We start from the raw sequence: 18401 nt of genomic DNA on the forward strand, positions 1-18401 counted from the left end.
TGACGAAAATTTTCATCGGTAAAAGTCGTTCTCTGCTTTTTACCGATAAATATATTCATCGGTAAAACTCTTAGCGGGAAAATTTTCAAAATAGCGGGAAAATTACTTTTACTGACAAAAATTTTCGTCGCTAAAAAATTTATTCCCGATTCGTCTGTAAAAGTGTTGCTTTACCGATGAAAAAAATTTCGGGGAGTGAACAGCTGATCGACTGAAGCAATCGACTGAAGGCTGGCGACAGTAGGCTGAGAATGGGTGAGTTGTGGGAGGGGAACAATGGGAGTGACGATCGGTTATTCACAGCAGATGCATTTGGAAGCCAGATTGATCCCTATGCGTTGGATAACACCATCCACCGAAACCACCTTGTGCATTACCTTCTAGAGGAAGACAACAACCTTGGGGGGAATGAACTTGTTCTAGGTCTAAGGTGTCCAGCGTTTCCTCGATGCCCACCTCTAACGCTCGAAGGTTGGTCTAGTTAACTTTCCCACACAATTAATCCCAAAACTTACCTTATTTGCTATCCTACCAAGTTCAAGAGCTTATAAGGGAATGTCATGTGGCATCACCCTTCTCTCAACTAATCACAAGCCACCACATCATCCTTTACCCTCTAAAGTCCTAATAATTACCAAAATGCCATTAATTATCATCAACAAACAACCAACAAAGGCCTTACAAAGAAGAAGAGTAAGAGAGAGTGAGCAAGTGAGGGAAAGAAGTGCCCTAGTTTCCAAGCTCCCATCATTTCAAGCCTTTTTTTTACCCTCTCATCACTACTCAAGCCAAACCTCCTCAACCATGGTTCATCCAAACATCTAAGCCATTTCAAGAACAGGTCGAAGATTGTGCAATCATTGTTAGCATTTAAACTTTTTCAATCGCATCATTGCTTCTTTTCTCAACCCCCTTGCTTCTCTAAGTTGCCATTGAATGTATGATCTGTAACTTGCCGGAACACCGGATCCTGTCACATCAGGAACTCATAGTAGCCTAGTCCTCTTTTTAATGATATTTAGCACCATCACATCTACCCAAAAATTCTTATAGACATTCTTTGGACGTATGCTCTGTGGCTTGCCAGAATTCTGGACCTTGCCATACTAGAAATCCAAATCTACCTAGTCCCATTTTAATCTTATCCCTTAAGACTATTTTACCACACCAAGTAGAGATCGTACATTCGTACGGGCAGAAAGAGTGCCTAACACCTTCTCTCTTTGTAATCGAGGTCACTTACTCATAAGCCAAATTGCAGATCAGGAGTCAACTTAAAGCAAGAGAGTCTCCAGATTCTCTAGCTTTACGTATTCTACAGGTCCTAGTTGACTGCAAGATTTTGAGCTAAGTGGCTAGTGGCAACTCCAAGTCTACATTGCATCATCAATCCAAATCAGGCCTAATCACCCCCTATCACTAACTTAAATCAACGTGGGCGCCGATTTCCAAGCGTTCACAGATATATGCATATGTTAATGTCTAAAAATTGATCATTTATTGTCTATCATCAAGTCCTTGATCATATAATCATAATTTACGCTAATGGGCTACCAATTATTGATTTTAACCTCAATAATCTAATGTAAGTGTAATTCATGACACATTCACACTCTCATATATGGTAATGATAAAGGTATAATCGAAACCAAGTTGGCTGCCACTGGCAGAGACTTTTCATCCCCCCCTCACATAGGATAACCGTACATCTCAAAACATAATGTCCATAGATCCCAAGCATCTGTGTCAGTGATAGCCCATTAGGGTATTGAGATTCATGAAAGATAACTCTTCCCAGTCAATGACCATTATGTCCGATCCTAAGTTTCTATGAACATAAGAAATCACTCCTCAAATAACCTCAATTATAAGTTTTAAGGAAGCATCGTATATCTAAGGCATATCACATCGTCCCATGGTCATCAAGATCAACAGTTGAGATCAACCTTAGCATATCAATTGAATACTTTGGGTATAAATGTAGTTAAAATTCATTATTTTCTCATATCCAACAATCAAGACCATTCTGCCTGTGATAAAATCATATTTCAACATAAAATCAAACTCATGAATTGTTTAAATCATACCTCGGTGCGATCACAATCAATAGACAATTATTTCCATAATGAAGATTCCAATGTTGCTCTTTTAAGTCATGAGGTGTCTCCATGATATATTTGTAGACACCCCATTAGGGATAACACAACCGATCTCTGCATGAATAAACCCCCATGAAGAACCCAAAATTAGGATCAATTAGACTTAAGCCTAGACCCTGGCCCACTTAGCCTCAGTCCCACAAAAACTCAAAGACAAGAAGCCCAAGGAGGTCCTTAGGTCCCATCAGAGCCCTCGGTGAAATTTAGGTGCAAACCAAAATATGAGCAGATAATAAGCAGCCTTCCATATGGATTTGTGAAACTCGAGGTTTGTTGCGACACTCGAGATTTGTTGAGGTGTAGGGGGAGAATTCTCCCCCCTATCTTGAGTGTTACGCGCAAGTCTAAATGACCCGTTTACCCTTTGGCTCTCACCGTTTTACACTTGGGCTCTCATAAAATAGTTGCCTAATGCCTTCCTTCTCCATCTATGAAGTCTCTTACTCCTAAATTCCATGTCAAAGTTATTATAAAGCAAAGAATCTCTAAATTCTTTAATTTCTAAAGATTATATAGGATTTAGCTAAACGCAGAAATCTGAGTTTACTAGCTAGTAGCAACTCCAAATCAAATATTCCAAACACTTTTTAGTTAAACCCTACAAATAAAAAACCTTAAAAAGCCCCACCATCAACGCAATCCGGGTTATCCAAATTCACAATATTACATAAGCCAAGGAAAAAAAATCGTTATATTCTCTAATAAGAGTCGAGGATGATGTAGATCCATGATTACACATTTATAGCGTACATGAGCTTCATTGCACACGCGTGTGGTAGAGAAACTTGGGTAATAAACCGCTTAAGTAGGAGACTGGTACCATGAAAATGACGTGTACCAACATGTACCAACATGACCATCACTTGGAACAAAAAGCAGCTGGATCCGTCGCTTCATCACGTGGCCAGCATCTTTTTCTAAACGAACAAATGGAGACATACAAGTGGTGGTGGCTGGTGCTATGTGGGCCCCACCATGATGTAGGTGTTTCATCCATTTTTACAGATCATTTTAGGCTTTATCCCAAAAAATTAGAGGGATATAAATCTCAAGTGGACCACACCACAGGAAAACAATAGTGATTGGATATCCACTATTAAAATCCTCCTAAGGCCCACTGTACTGTTTATTTGACATCCAATCTGTTGACTAGGTCATACAGACCCAGATGAAGGGAAAAAACAAAGATCATCTTGATCCAAAACTTTTAGGCCCCCGACAAATTTTTAATGGTCGACGTTCATTCAACACTGTTTCCTGTAATGTGGTCTACTTGAGATTGGGATATATCTCATTTTTGTTCATTTACCATAAAATAATCTAGAAAAATAGATGGACGGCATGGATAAGACACATACATAATGGTGGGGCCCACAGAGCACCTACCACCAGCCATTGGCTGGTGGCAGTGGGAGTAGCCAATCCGTTTCCTCCACCCAAACATGTTCTGACACGGTTGCCTGTAGGTGACCAGTTCTCAAACTTCCGCTACTACAGCATACCCACGTCTTCCTTGATAGGCGGAGTAGATTTTATATAAAATAATGTGGTCAAATAATATGGTGGACCACAAAGACATGGATGTTTCACGTGTAGGTCTTTTTCAGACGTAAAATGACCAAAATACCCTCACATATTTTTCTCTTATAGTAAGAGTAGAAACGAACCATTTTTTACTTTTAGTACTCTTTGACCAAGTGTATAAAATGGTTAATGCTATGAGTAGGCTGGGCTATCCCATGAGCTTTCAGGATAGAACATCATGATCAAGCGCAAGACCCGGTCTTGCCTCAATACTTCAAATTTAGGCCTCTTTTTCAATGGTGCCAGATTTGGATGCCCAGACTCGTCTTCATGTACTCATGTTACTACTCCAACCAGACCAGGCTCAGGACATTTCGGGTTGGGCTCAAGCTAAGCTGTTTTGGTTTGTCATAGGCCTGGGCCAGGCTCGGGTTTATATCGAACAATTGAGGCTGGGCTTGGACAGCTTGGTCCAGCCCCAACCCGGCCGATTGACACCCCTAAAAATAGTCTTATAGCATTTTTGAAAAGACATTAGTGTGTGTGTGTGTATAAGTGGACAACTGTAATTATGCTATATTTACAGGTGCTTCACTGTACTTTTCCACCTATTGACATGTATTTTTAGGCTGTATTACTCACGCAGCTACAAACTGTTCTTGACATGAAACAAAAACACCCACAAAGAATCTATGCTACATACTAATACCCTAGTCAGTTATCAAGCACTCAATCTGATCCATACATGTGGCACACGTGTGCGATCCAGACCATCAGTACTCTATGGGAAATGGCCCATATATTGAGAGTCTCACATACAGATGATCCTAGCTGAGGATTTTTTTTCCCATTTAACTCCAACTGGACACATTTCTCAACTGGCCATTTTCCTTTAGTAAGATATTCCAGATGTTACTAATCCACATAGGGGCCAGTTAGATGAAAGGTCCAGATCTCATGTACATGCACCTCATGCCTGGATTTTATTATTATTATTATTTAAAAAAAAAAAAATTTACGTAGGAGTATATTAATTTCCAAAAGGATTTACAGCAGCAAGGGTCTTCTGGGGACAAAAAGGAACCAGCAGAGCCTGAAATATCCCTGTACAGCCTCAACAAAAAACCAAGACCAACCATTAAGTCTCCCTAATTGAGCCTAGTCCCATCTTATCTAATCTATATAGGCCCCTAACACAAAACGGGAGGTCTGAAACTGAATGGAACCTCAATTGAAGCTGGTTCATCGCAGCTGCCTTTGCCAGCCCATCGGCAGGGCCGTTACCTTCTCTCGGAATTAGGGAAGCCAAAAACATGCCCCTATTCCTCAAATTGCTGATCCTAGCCCACCAATATCTCCATTTCCACACTGGAGTTGATTTCCCAATGAAAGCGTCCACCACACATTTGGAATCAGATTCCAGAATAATCTGATTATATCCCCGTCTCACACAAATAACCATAGCGTCATAAAGGGCCCGGAGTTCAGCTCTATTGTTCGTTCCTACCCCATACCCAAAGGAGAAAGCAAAAGGAAGGGAGCCGGAGGAGTGTGTCGTCAACATTCACCTTAATCCAACCTTCCCGCGATCTGGATCATGTAACAATCTGAAATGATTTCGCTATGGGGGGCCGGTGCTGGATATCCAGTCTCTGGAAAAGAGTGAAAACTGATCAGTTATTAGGCCTGGGACTAGGGAGATTGCTATTGAGCTTTGCTAACCACCATTTGATCTAGTCCACTACCTTGTTCACGTTGGGGTTGATCCCATCAAAACGAGCCGCGTTTCTCGCCTCCCACAACTCCCAAAGGATTAAACAAGGACTTACACGCTGAACTCGGGAGGGACTGCTACGCAAGGTCTAGACGTTCCACCAAGATCCTAGTCTCTCCCAAATAAATTCCTGGTGGGGAAGGTGGAAGCTGAAGATGCCATTGAATACCGTCCACACTCTGTCTGCAAGATGTCTACTGATGAATAGGTGGTTAATGGATTCTAAATGGGGGGTTGATGATGATTGATCAAAGCCACAACAACAACAACATTTAGAAGCGATACTGACACCTTGTCTCTGAATCCTGTCGTCTGTTGGAACCGCCCATTGAATCGATCGCCAAATCAACACTGAAATTTTAAGGGGGAGAATAGGATTCCAAATTCTGCTGGCCCATGCCATATCCTGATTTCTCGATCTACAAATGTGCCAACCAAACTTGACCGTGAAGGCCCCTGTGCGATCGTGTGGCCAGAAACGCTCATCCAGGTCCATCGAGATGCAAAATCCTCCTGCGTTGATGTGATGAATGACCTCATCCGGCAAAAGGCTAGTAACATGATTCAGATATTGAAGACTATCATGATTGAGGACACCCTTGACTCTAAGTAGAAGGATGTAAGGGGGAATCGTGTGGGGGATGTAGTTTGCCAGGGGGCCAAGGCTTGACCAGCTGCAGCTCCAAAAATTCATCTCCCCTTGACCGACATACCATTGAGAGTAGCTATCTATCAGATGGGACATTTTTACCACCTGCTTCCAAAGGGGTGAAGCACCATAACTTTGGATGTTCCCTGCTTCATTTGACCGAGGCAGGCCATATTTTGAGATCACAAACTCAGCCCAAAGGCTTGAGCCGTTGCTGCTCACCAGCGTCCAAGCCATCTAGAGCCTCAATGCTTTAAAAACATCCTTGAGCATTCTAATACCCAACCCACCCTCCTCTTTAGGCAAAGCAATCCTATTCCAAGTTCAACCAATGTAATTTCTTCTTACCATCCTGCCAGCCCCAGAAAAAATCTGTCATTCTAGCTACAATCTTGGCCAATACTTGTGCAGGAATAGTAGCTACCGCCATCATGTGAATCGGGATGCTGCAGAGGACATGATTGATGAGCGTACATCTGCCGGCCTAGGACAGGTAGCGAGCTGTCCAGAAAAGGATTTTAGACTCAATTTTTTCTATCATCGGCTGGAAAAAAAGAGCATCTGGTTCTACCTTCGATTAGGGGAACACCGAGGTAAATGAAGGAGGCTGCGAAGCCACAAATTCCAAGGATTCTTTCAATCTCTCTCATTCTGCAAGTAGGGAGAGAGGATGCATGGTAGAAACAGCTTTTTGAGAGGTTAATCTTTTGACCTGAAGCGGATTGGTAGGAGGAAAGGAATCTGGCCATAGCTGCGCTTCAAAGTTTGAGTCTTATTAAACTGATGTTTTGTATGGAACATCAGTTTAAGGGAGAGATTGTTGAATAAATTAGTAGCAGCACGTTAGAATGTGTTGATTTGGGTTGTCCTAGTCTTTAGGAGTTCATTAGTTTGTTTCTGTATGTTGCCTAGTTTGTAAGAGTTGTTTAGCATGATGTTAGTGGTGCTTATTTTTGTGTTTGTAACCGTTTGTTTTTTAGCCTATATAATGGCCATTTCCTTATCAATGAAGAAGTAGAGTTTCAATCCAACTTTGTTTCCCCTTGTTTTTAGTTTATCATTTTCTTCTTCCATTTTACATTAGTGGTATCAGAGCGTGGTTAGAGTTCCACAATGGCTTCTGAAACTTTTGTGCAGCCAGCTATTCCACGCTTTGATGGTCACTATGACCATTGGAGCATGCTCATGGAGAATTTTTTAAAGTCTAAAGAATATTCGACAGTTGTTGTTTCTGGAGTAGCAGAACCAGCAGCAAGTGTTGTGCTGATAGATGCACAGAAGGTGGAGCTTGAAGGGTAAAAGTTGAAGGATCACAAAGCAAAGAATTATCTCTTCCAGGCAATTGATCGTTCCATCCTGGAAACCATTCTTTGTAAAGAAACTTCCAAGCAGATCTGGGACTCTATGAAGAAGAAGCATGACGGGATAGCAAAGGCAAAGAGGGCACAGCTTCAAGCACTTCGAGGCGATTTCGAAACTTTACACATGAAGTCTGGAGAATCGGTGTCAGATTACTTCTCTAGGACGATGGCAATCGCAAATAAGATGAGAATCCATGGCAACAAAATGGTAGATGTCACTATCATTGAGAAGATCCTTTGTTCGATGACAACAAAATTCAACTATGTTGTTTGTTCGATTGAGAAATCTAAAGACACTGACAGTATGTCCATTGATGAATTGCAGAGTTCTTTATTTGTTCATGAGCAGAAAATGAATCGGCAAGACAAGGAGGAGCAAGCGTTACAAGCCTTGGCATCAAAAGGAGGAGGTCAAGGACAAGGAAGAGGCAGAGGCAAAGGCGACAATGATGGTAGACACTCAAATCAGAAATCTAAAGATTCTGATTCTCAGAGGAGAGGAAAAGGCCATGACAACAACAACAATCATTCAACACCTTCCAAGTTAAAGTCAGCAGACAAATCAAGAGTTGAATGCTTCAAGTGTCACAAGTTTGGCCACTACAAGTCAGAGTGTCGTTCTAATCTAAGGAGAGATGGTGGAAAGCAGTCCAATTTTGCTGAGAAGGAAGAAGAAGTGTCTTTGTTGATGGCTTGTCACATGAAGGAGGAAACTCACAAGAAATTCTTGTGGTACTTAGACATTGGCTGCAGTAACCATATGAGTGGAGAGAAGTCTGTATTCTCTGAATTGGATGAAGCTTTTCGTGATGTTGTGAAGTTCGGTGATGGCTCTACAGTCTCTGTTATGAGAAAGGGAAAGGTAGCAATTCAAACCAACAAAAATTCTATTCAAACTATTTCTAACGTTCTCTTTGTTCTAGATTTGAGAACAAATTTACTCAGTGTTGGTCAGCTACAAGAAAAGGGATATGGAATCTCTATCAAAAATGGAGTCTGCAGAATTGAAGATGAGAAGTTGGGCTTGATAGCTCAAGTCAACATGATAGCCAAAAGATGAATTTCTGTTGGACACTCTATGTATCTACTAATTACACTTACAGCATGCATTATATCAGGCCTTGTTGCAGTCAAATACATTAAGCACCCCACAATCTGCTTGTAAAGAGTACTGTTAACCTTCTTTCCTCCATCATCCTTGTTTAGCTTCAAACCAAACTCAGACAGTGTATTCACAGAATTACAATCCTTCATCTGACTTTTTTCCCTTTTTGAAGAACAGCCCAAACTCCTTAGTACCGTGCAAGTACCTAAGAATTCTTTTTGCAGCCAAAAGATGAATTTTTGTTGGACACTCCATGTATCTACTAATGACACTTACAGCATGCATTATATCAGGCCTTGTTGCAGTCAAATACAGTAAGCTCCCCACAATCTGCTTGTAAAGAGTACTGTTAACCTTCTTTCCTCCATCATCCTTGTTTAGCTTCAAACCAAACTCAGACGATGTATTCACAGGATTACAATCCTTCATCTGAAACCTGTCCAAGATTTCTCTCACATACCTTTTTTGAGAAATAAGAATGCCAGTAGAGGACTGCAACACTTCAGCTCCTTCAAATCTCCATGGAGGAACGCCGACTTCACGTCCAGCTGGAAGATAGGCCATGAGTTCTGAGTTGCTAATGCAATCACCAATCTAATTGTGTCATGCCTTGCAACTGGAGCAAAGACTTCTTTATAATCAACACTGAACTCTTGCTTATAGCCCTTGGCCACCAAACGTGCCTTGTACTTGTCAACTTCACCATTCTCCTTCAGCTTTGTCTTGTAAACCCACTTCACACCAATTGTTTTGTGCCCTTCTGGAAGATTAGATAACTCTCAAGTGTCATTCTTTTCCGATGGCTACAATTTCAGCATCCATAGCCTTTCGCCATTTTGATTCTTTAAAACACTTTCAAATACTATAGGATCACAATATGAAAATAGAGCAAAATGAGTGAGTGAGTCTTTAGATTGACATCCATGCTGGCCTCCTTCGAACACGATGAGAACATGATTCAGCTGCTGCTTCTGGTGCTATTAGAGTGACTTTAGAGGCTATAGGATTTTCATTTTGAGGATTCTCAAATGCATCAGTTGGTGGAGCAAGGTATTGCTGCGGCTAGTTTGCTTCATCACCATCTTCTCCATCAAAACTAGTTGGAATTGGCTCTCTAACTACAGTTTTGCTCCGTTCCTAGATTTGATCTTCATAAAAAACAACGTCTCGACTGATAAGTATTTTCTTAGTATTAGGATTGTAAAGCTTATAAGCTTTTGACTGATCACTAACACCAAGAAAAATACATTTTTCTCCCTTGTCATCCAGCTTCTTCCTCTTCTGATATAGAATATGGGCATATGCTACACACCCAAAAATTCTGAAGTGATCAACAGCTGGTTTCCGTCCACTCCATGCTTCATCTGGTGACATATTTTGAATAGCAAGTGTGGGACTTCTATTCAATATATGAATGCTTCAGTTAATTGCTTCAGGCCAGAAGCTCTTTGGAATACAACTCCTTATTAAAAGACTTCGCACCATATTTAGAATAGTGCGATTCTTCCTTTCACAAATGTCATTCTATTGGGGCGTATAAGCTGCCGTAAGCTGCCTCTTGATTCCATGAGTCTCACAGAAACTTGTAAATTCATATGAGTTATATTCTCCACCACGATCTGTGCGAAGAATTTTTATGGGACTACCAACTTCTTTCTCAACCAGCGCTTTATAGCTTTTAAAGGCTAGAAAGGCTTCAGACTTCTCTTGCAAAAAATAAACCTAGCTTTTGTGACTAAAATCATCAATGAAGTTTAGTATAGATCTCTTACCTCCATTAGAGCATGGAGTTATTGGCCTGCAAATGTCGGAATGAACAAGCTCCAGTGCAGCCTTCACCCTCCATGATTTCCCTTATGAGAATTGATTACGGTGTTGTTTACTAACAACACATTCTTCACAAACTTCAGAAGGAGCTGTAATTTGAGGAAGACTAGTCACCATATTCTTCTGTTGCAAAGTCTTCAACCCGCCAAAGCTAAAATGCCCATAGTGAAAATCCCATAGCCATTCCTTCTCTCCCAATCTTGCAGAAAGACATGAGTAAGCGGTGTCATGGAGATACAATGGAAATATTCTGTTGAATGGAGATACAATAGAGATACCTTCCCCATTGATCAAGACTGTGAACCAAACATTGTTCCAACATTTTTCCACCATTTTGATCCAAGAAGTACCGAAGCTGAAACGTTCAAGCACCTGCTTGAGAAACGCCTATTCAATTCTGTCATATGCCTTCTCCATATCTAGCTTTCGGATAATATTACCCCCACAGACTTTTCGACCGACATCTCGGTATACTCTTGACCCAAAGCGATACTTTCTGCAATCGATATGCCTTTCACGAATGCCCCTTGTTCAAGCGAGATTAATTTAGGGAGCAGAAGGGTGAGCCTACTAGCAATGACCTTGGCAAAAATCTTATAAACACAGTTGCATAAGCTTATTAGCCTAAAATCTGAGATTCTCTTCGAGGCTGCCACCTTTGGGATCATACAAATCAAAGTAGTGGTGAATGCTCTCGGAAGATTGCCACCTGAAACAGGTGGGTGACAGCCCTGAGGATATCCAAACCAACAGTCTCCCAACTACACGCAAAAAAATGCGCCAGAGAGGCCATCCGAGCTAGGGGCCCCATCTTTTAGGATGGCCATGACCGCGTCCTTGACCTCTTCCATGGAGGGGAGTTGCATCAGGAGAGCATTATCAGCAGTAGACAGCAAACGCAGAATGTTGTCTAGAAGATGATCATCCTGAGCCTAATTTTCCGATAGGAAGAGCTTGGAGAAATACTCTACCACTGCTGTCTTGATCTGCGTAGGATCTGAAGTGCACGAACCTGATTCTAGCTGAATTTCACTGATGACAGCCCGCCTAGATCTCTCTGTGGCCTGTAAGTGGAAAATTTTGGTGTTTCGGTCCCCTTCTCTCAACCAGTTGTTGCGGGCTTTCTGCTTCCAAAAGACTTCCTCCGCTAGTTCCATATTCGCCAGATGAAGCTTAGCATCCGAGAGAGATGTTTGACTGATCTTGATCGAGTTGAGTTGCGCCTGAATTTCCAGAAACGCTAAGTTCTCTTCGGCAGCCTTGAGTTGCTGGAAAACATTCCTAAAAACAGTCCTATTCCAGTCCTTTAATCTATTCTTGAGCTTCTAGGTTTTAAGCAAGATGTTGATCATAGGCTGATCGAAGAGGTCATCCGACTAGGCTTCTTTTACCACCTAGTTGTAGCCCTGATGGAGCAGCCACATTCGTTGAAAGCGGAACGGTCTGGCAATGGATGGGGTGCTTCTGGGAGCCGCCAACAGCAAAGGAGAGTGGTCGGAGTTTACCCGGGGCAGGTGCTCAACCTGAAATTGAGGAAAACGTGAAACCCAGTCCCCATTGCAAAAGCATCCTGTCCAATCTAGCCCATCTTTGAGTTTTGCCCGCTCTATTGTTGCACCATGTAAATGGAGATCTAGAGAATCCGGTATCCATCAGCCCCGTGTCATTGATCGCATCTTGAAAGTCTGTGATCGTAGTTCCTGCTGCCTCTTCTTTCGATGATGGAGAGGACTGCATTGAAGTCACCACCAATGGCCCACGGGCCTGAGATACTGCTGGCCAATGTGGAGATATCTGTCCATAGATTTCTCCTCTGCAACTTAGAACATTTGGCATAAACAATGGAAAGAAAGTAATGCGATAGGGAGTTGTTAACATGGACAAAAAAAGAAATTATCTGAGAAGAGGATTGTAAAACTGAAACAGATAAGGAGGAGCTGAAGAAGAACCAAAATTTACCCCCAACCTTCGCGTTGGAGGAGTGAAAACCTAGCTTCAAACCAACGGTAACTCTCTTTTCCTCTCTCGCATTGGCTCCAGAATCGCTATCCACTAAGGGTTGTGGATTCGAATCAGTCTATGCGCAGATCTTAATGTTGCGGGGTTGGCCACACCTCTAGCGTTCCAAATGATAGCTTTATCCATCAGTCACATTGCCCGAGTTGAACACCCATCTTTGTAGTCTCCTGAGTCTCCCATTCCATTCCACTGCAACCCCAATGTTTCTGCCCTTTGATGTTCTTCTTCCTCCGGTTCTTTTTTTCCCCGTAATTGGGGCTCTCCATGATTCTGGAAGGATTCTGGTACGGGGGACCATAATCAACGAAATGACAGCTTGTTCGAGATGAGGGACTAGATCAGCCTCTGAAATCAAGTCATCACTATCTTCCTCTGCTTGGATGAGTCTTTGCTGCAGATGGTCAATACATGGAGTTGCTTCTGTAGCCGAAGGAAGATTGGTAATTGCACTCTGTACCCCTAATTGTAGGGAATTGTCATATCCTGCTACTTGATTACCCTGTATCTGGGGAAGGTCCACCACAATGTGCTGTGGGTGTATCTCTATTTCAAACACCTGAACGTTCTATCTTGCCTGAGAGAAAGTGGATGTAGGAAGATGATTCTGATTTACCTCTTTGAAAGGTTTCCTTCTCCAGAGGTTGATGGGTGAGTTTCCGACTGATCTTAACAGAAAAGGTAGGGGCTTGCTTACGCTATTTTCATCCAGAGTCTGAATGTGCCTAGTCTGGTGATCCGTAGAGTAGTCCGAACAGCGGGCTAAAACAGTCTCTGCTCTGGTCTCCTCACAGTTTGCAAGACCCTGGAGTTCCTCCAACGTCATTGCTGACAAGAGGGGCCCTGAAGAAGCTGGAATTTCCAGCCTATGAACAGTTATAACAGGAAAGATATCTTGAGAAAATACAGGGGGGGGGAAGAGGAAATGGGAGGATTTGTGTAGGATTGTCTGTTGTTTATGGGTTTATCTGCGCTGAGGGATTTGGACGGGTAGTAGGATGTTGGGTAGGGTCTGGTGCTGCTACAGGGGGTCGTGAGCATTGGATTGTGGGGGTGGGCAGAGAGGTTTGAGGAGATGCAGGATTAATAGGAGGATGGGTAGGGGGTTGGGCTGGCAATTGTAACTCGGCTGTGTCCTCAGGGGCAGGTTGGGGTTATGGGATGCATTGGTGGGAGGAACATTCAGGTGGGAATTAACACAAACAGGTCGAGGATTGTTGGAGACTCGAACCTCCTGGAAAGTTGCTTCAACCCACTCTCTGGTTCATCCAAAATCTCTGCAGTTATCCTTTGCTATGGGCCTCCTTCCTGCCATAACGCTGCAATCCTCAATGAAACCTAAGATAGGAAAGGATTTACCGTTAACAGTGAGATTTCTTACATTAGACACGTCCGACCCGGTGTGGAGCCTGACCTGAACTCTAGCAAATCCTTGAAACGTACCGTTAGTCACAGCACTATCGATCTCCACTACCTCGCCAAACGTCCTGGCTAATTGTTTAATGGCATCAGGGTACCATGAATGAGCCGGGATCCCCATCAGGCGAATCCAAACACCTTGAGAAAGAGCATTATCAGACGGGTTCCATACATCAACCCCTGATAGTTTCATCTGGCGGTAGAGATCAGACTCTCCCAAGAAAGTCGACATTTCCTCCCTCGATTGAAATTTAATAAGGAATCTATCTACTGCTATCCTGGTGAAGTCTGTTAGGGACGCTGAGAGCTTGGAGGAGCGAAAAGTATCGACGAGATGCAGTATGGAAATCGATACATCTGCAATGGTCGCCATCAGGGCAGAGGACAGGGTAGCATGAAACCTCACTATCTCTCTGGGATTAGCCGTCACTGAAAATCGGTCTACCATAGCTTGCCTTCTAACTTGCGGATTCTCATTGCTAAGAACAGGGGCCTGGGCAAGGGGCTGAGGACGTGGATTAGCAGTCTCTAGGTAAGTTCTCAACGAGAGGGCAGTGATCTCTCTCTACACCAATGGAGGGGGATTGGGGGTTGGAGATGCTGCAACCCCTTTCCTTGGGATTTTAGCATACGCAATGGAGACAATCCGGCCATCTATCCTCCTGCCATTAAGGCATCTAATTGCATTAAGGGCATCTTGCTCATAATGGAATCTGACGAAGCCAAAACCCCGGGATCGGTTGGAAATCCTATCCCTAGGGATGAAAGTTTTGGAGATCTCACCTCCCAAAAATCCGGTGAAGGTCTTCCGCCGAGGTATCGAAGGTTAGGTTGCCTGCGAAAATCGAGAGATTTGGGGGTGGAGAAGAACGAGGGGCAACGGTCTGCTAAGGTCGCTCGGTTTCCTCCAGTCTCTCGTTACAGTTCTGCTAGTGACTCTTTCATGCCTGGATATTGAATACCCATCACCAACTTATATAGTATTGATAGCATTGTGTTGAATTGAGCAATGCCCAAGTAGCATGATTGGAGCTCCCTTGTGACAAGACCAATCAGGTCTTAGACAATGTCACCACCATTGAATGGTCGTTCCAGTCAATCCGCACCGTTGGTTCCTGCCATCTCTTCGTCTGGACCGTTTGGACTGTTGATCGATCGAATGGTATTTCCTTCAGACCTAGAGCCTGCCTCCACGTCATGTTTACTTCCACGGCCCACTTATCCACCTGTCTTGCGTCTGTATTTAGAGCTCCCTCCATCAGAGCTTAAGGCCCCACTTTCTATTGCCTCCAGATACAACACCTTCACCAGGTTCCTGAACCGGCCTAAACGTCAGCATTCAGGACATGGAACTGACAATCCCCTGTAACCTACAAAGGAAAATCTTGCACATGAACACATGCATCCTTAAATGATGATAGCATGCACACTAGGGAATACCAACATCTGAAACTTTAATACGATTCTTGGATATCAGGTTTTGAAAGTCCAAGGTTCTTGAAATGCCATGTTCTTAATATCGCCGCATTCTTGAAGATTGGATCAAAATGAAAAGATGCATTTGAGAAAATATGGGCGGTTCTGGTTTGTGGAAATCAACCAACAAACAAGTTTGCAGTATATCTCTCAATCGCATCTTCGCATGTGTATGAGATCCATGCATGGCCCACCTTGTTTGTTCTGTTTCCATCAAGTGATCTGGGTCTGGTCATCAAGAAGTGCTGCACAGACACACCCAACGCATACTGTTGGTCGTTTATAACTGTTCATTTTCTCATATTTGTGGCCTATGTGGAGCCATGACCACCAAGTGAGGTCGCATTCAGTTACCATTCACCATTTTATGACTGTCCATCTTTCTAATACTTGTGGCCCACACCAGCCTCATTCTTTGGTTGATGCACAAACAGTGGGCCCCATCTGATGAAATGGAGCTGCGTTGTGTTACCCAATTCTCTAGTCAGCGGCGAGTTGAAGAATGATCACTGTATCTTATTTAGGAGCTGAACTTCTTTGCACTACCATCCTCTTGAATTTCACTTCATACTGTTCAACATACCTTCGAATTATGGCCTGCAATTGAGCTCGCCTGATGCTGTCATCAGATGCAAATCCACTGTCATTCCAGTCCTGTGGTTTCTCATTGTTGCTACTCATAATCAACTTGCACAAGTACTCCTCTTCGCTCTCATCCAATTCGAGCCGTTTGATCTGCTCCTTCATGATAAGTAATGGACCGAGAAACCACTCAAACACTTTATCCCTGGGCCAGTTAGATTTCGTCAACTCCACATCATCAGCTGAAAATTTCAATTAGATCCATTGTTAGACAAAAGCAAGAGCTTCTCTGCATGTGTCAGCATAGCACATGTTCGGGACATTCAAGCAAGGTATTGAAAAATGCTTATATGAAGGTTGCAATGGCTGATGCGTAATGGTAACAGTTGGACTTGTTACACGATATAGGGCTGCAATGACCGATCTGGAAAAACTGGTCTATAACAGACATGTAATTGCCATTATGGGCTAATAACTGACATGTATGAAGAATATGGACACAAAAAAAAAAAAAAAAGTTTAACAACCGCCCACATTCTACGTGCATGTATGGCTATTATCGTAATCGAATACCTTTTGTTCAAGCTGAGCATCAGGTTTGAGCCCTGCCATCCAGATGGCTTGAAAACCAGAGTAGCCAACTCCTTAGGTGAGCCATGCATGTCTGAAGAATATGAACGCATTAGAAAGTTCACGGACAGTCCATGTTCAACATATATGCGTGGCCCATGTGATGAGTGGACCTGCCTCTTTTCTTCTTCTTTTTTTAAACTTTTTTGGGCGAGGTCATTTATGTAATGGTGCCCACCTGATGCATGGCTCAGGTGAACCACACAGCTCTGATTGGAGGTGGAATGTCCCTTCCTTGGCTGAAGTAACATCTCGTATGCATATTTAATATACACATGTGGATGTGCCTCTCCTGATGAGCAAGCAGCCAGATTTTTCAGCCAGGTCATCGACATAGTGGTGCTTCCATTGCCTGGTTCAGATAATGAACTGAAATAAACAATCCAAGTTGGAAGAAAGACATACCAATGAGCAATCCAGGGGATTCAGACCTTGCTGATCTAAGAAGACACTGAAGAATGCAATAGGCCGGAAGCTTGACGATCAGTTTCTTGCATTTTCCCTTGATAATGCAATCCTCTATGTCGGCCACATCTATGAGACCATCACAGAGTAGCTTCCAACCATTCATCTCACAAGATCGAAAGAGCCAATCCCATAACTGAATGGCAATAGATTAACACTCAGCAAGCTTACATTCTTTAGGTGAAGAGAAATGCAAATACCATGCGTTCTTAACGAAAAGCATGTATGGTGTCAGTACTGCATAGATGGGCCCTTGCCAAAATTGCAGCAACAGTGCAACTCTGACCATCTGATTGTTGTGTAGCCTGCTGAATTTAGGACTTTTTTTTAGCTAACCATTAGCTTTTAGGACACTGATAAATGGCCATAATCAACATTTCCTTGAAGCTTTGGGCCATGGACCATCCACCCAGTAGCTGACTAACTCAATACTCTGGATCATTGTAAACAAGTGTCATGTGTACATGATTCATACACTCCATGGAAAATCATGGTTGGTTCCAAGTTGCAATGTAACATAGGCATTATGCTACAATGGTATGGTATATGGACATAATGGGCCAAGTCTCATACAGTTCTAGGAGTTGAATATATGTGACTTAATTACCAGAAATGAAAGAAAGCATGAATTGCAACGAAAGGTAGTGAGACCATGTGTGGTTGAAGTGGGCCAGCACCTTAAAAGTAGGGATTCATGCAGCTACTACAAATTTATGGCATTCCTTTTGAGTTGAAAGAAAGCAATCAATTGCAGTTTATTGGATTAACCAGGGGAGTCGCTATTAATGCCTGCTCCAATTGATTTAGCTGCACCATATTTTCAATTTTGGGTCTTGAAAGATTACCACAAATGTACTCTTTATAATAACCAAAATGGAAAATGGAGGGTGAGCAAATCAATCAGGTTGGGTTTTGACATCAATGCCTTTACTAATATTCCAACATCATCAAACAAAATAGTAGTCTGTTGTGAGTATCAAACAGCAATATACCAGTAAATATTTATAGAAAATCACTAGAGAATGATCCAGGCCACATCCCACATCTGAAGTTTGCGGCCATGCGGTTCTTGCACAAGAAAGGGCTCCTAACTGATTGGCATATTCTTCTCCTCCTCTATATCCTCCAGGATCATCTTCTCTGCAACCTCCAGCATTGAACTAGAGTCTCCAGCAGTTCTAGAGGTGTTTGAACTTGAAGATAATGTTTCCAAACATTCCCCAAGTTGTCCTAACCTTCCTTCCTATTCCACAATGTAAAATTTCTCAAAGAATATAATTAGAATTTAAAATTCCAAACATGCATACAACATCTCCCGGAAAAGCTCCAGAGCATCACTATCCCTGCCTGCTTGAGCAAACCCTGCAATCATAGACTTCCAAGAAACAATACTCTGTTCACTCATTTCCCGAAA

At 42.6% G+C, this 18401-nt stretch overlaps 1 pseudogene; it reads right to left on the bottom strand.

Moving 5' to 3' along the window:
• Positions 1-18401, bottom strand: part of LOC131255935 (uncharacterized membrane protein At3g27390-like) — a 99818-nt pseudogene that overhangs the window by 71451 nt on the left and 9966 nt on the right.

This window comes from Magnolia sinica, chromosome 9 (assembly GCF_029962835.1).
Source record: "Magnolia sinica isolate HGM2019 chromosome 9, MsV1, whole genome shotgun sequence".
NCBI classification, from domain to species: domain Eukaryota; kingdom Viridiplantae; phylum Streptophyta; class Magnoliopsida; order Magnoliales; family Magnoliaceae; genus Magnolia; species Magnolia sinica.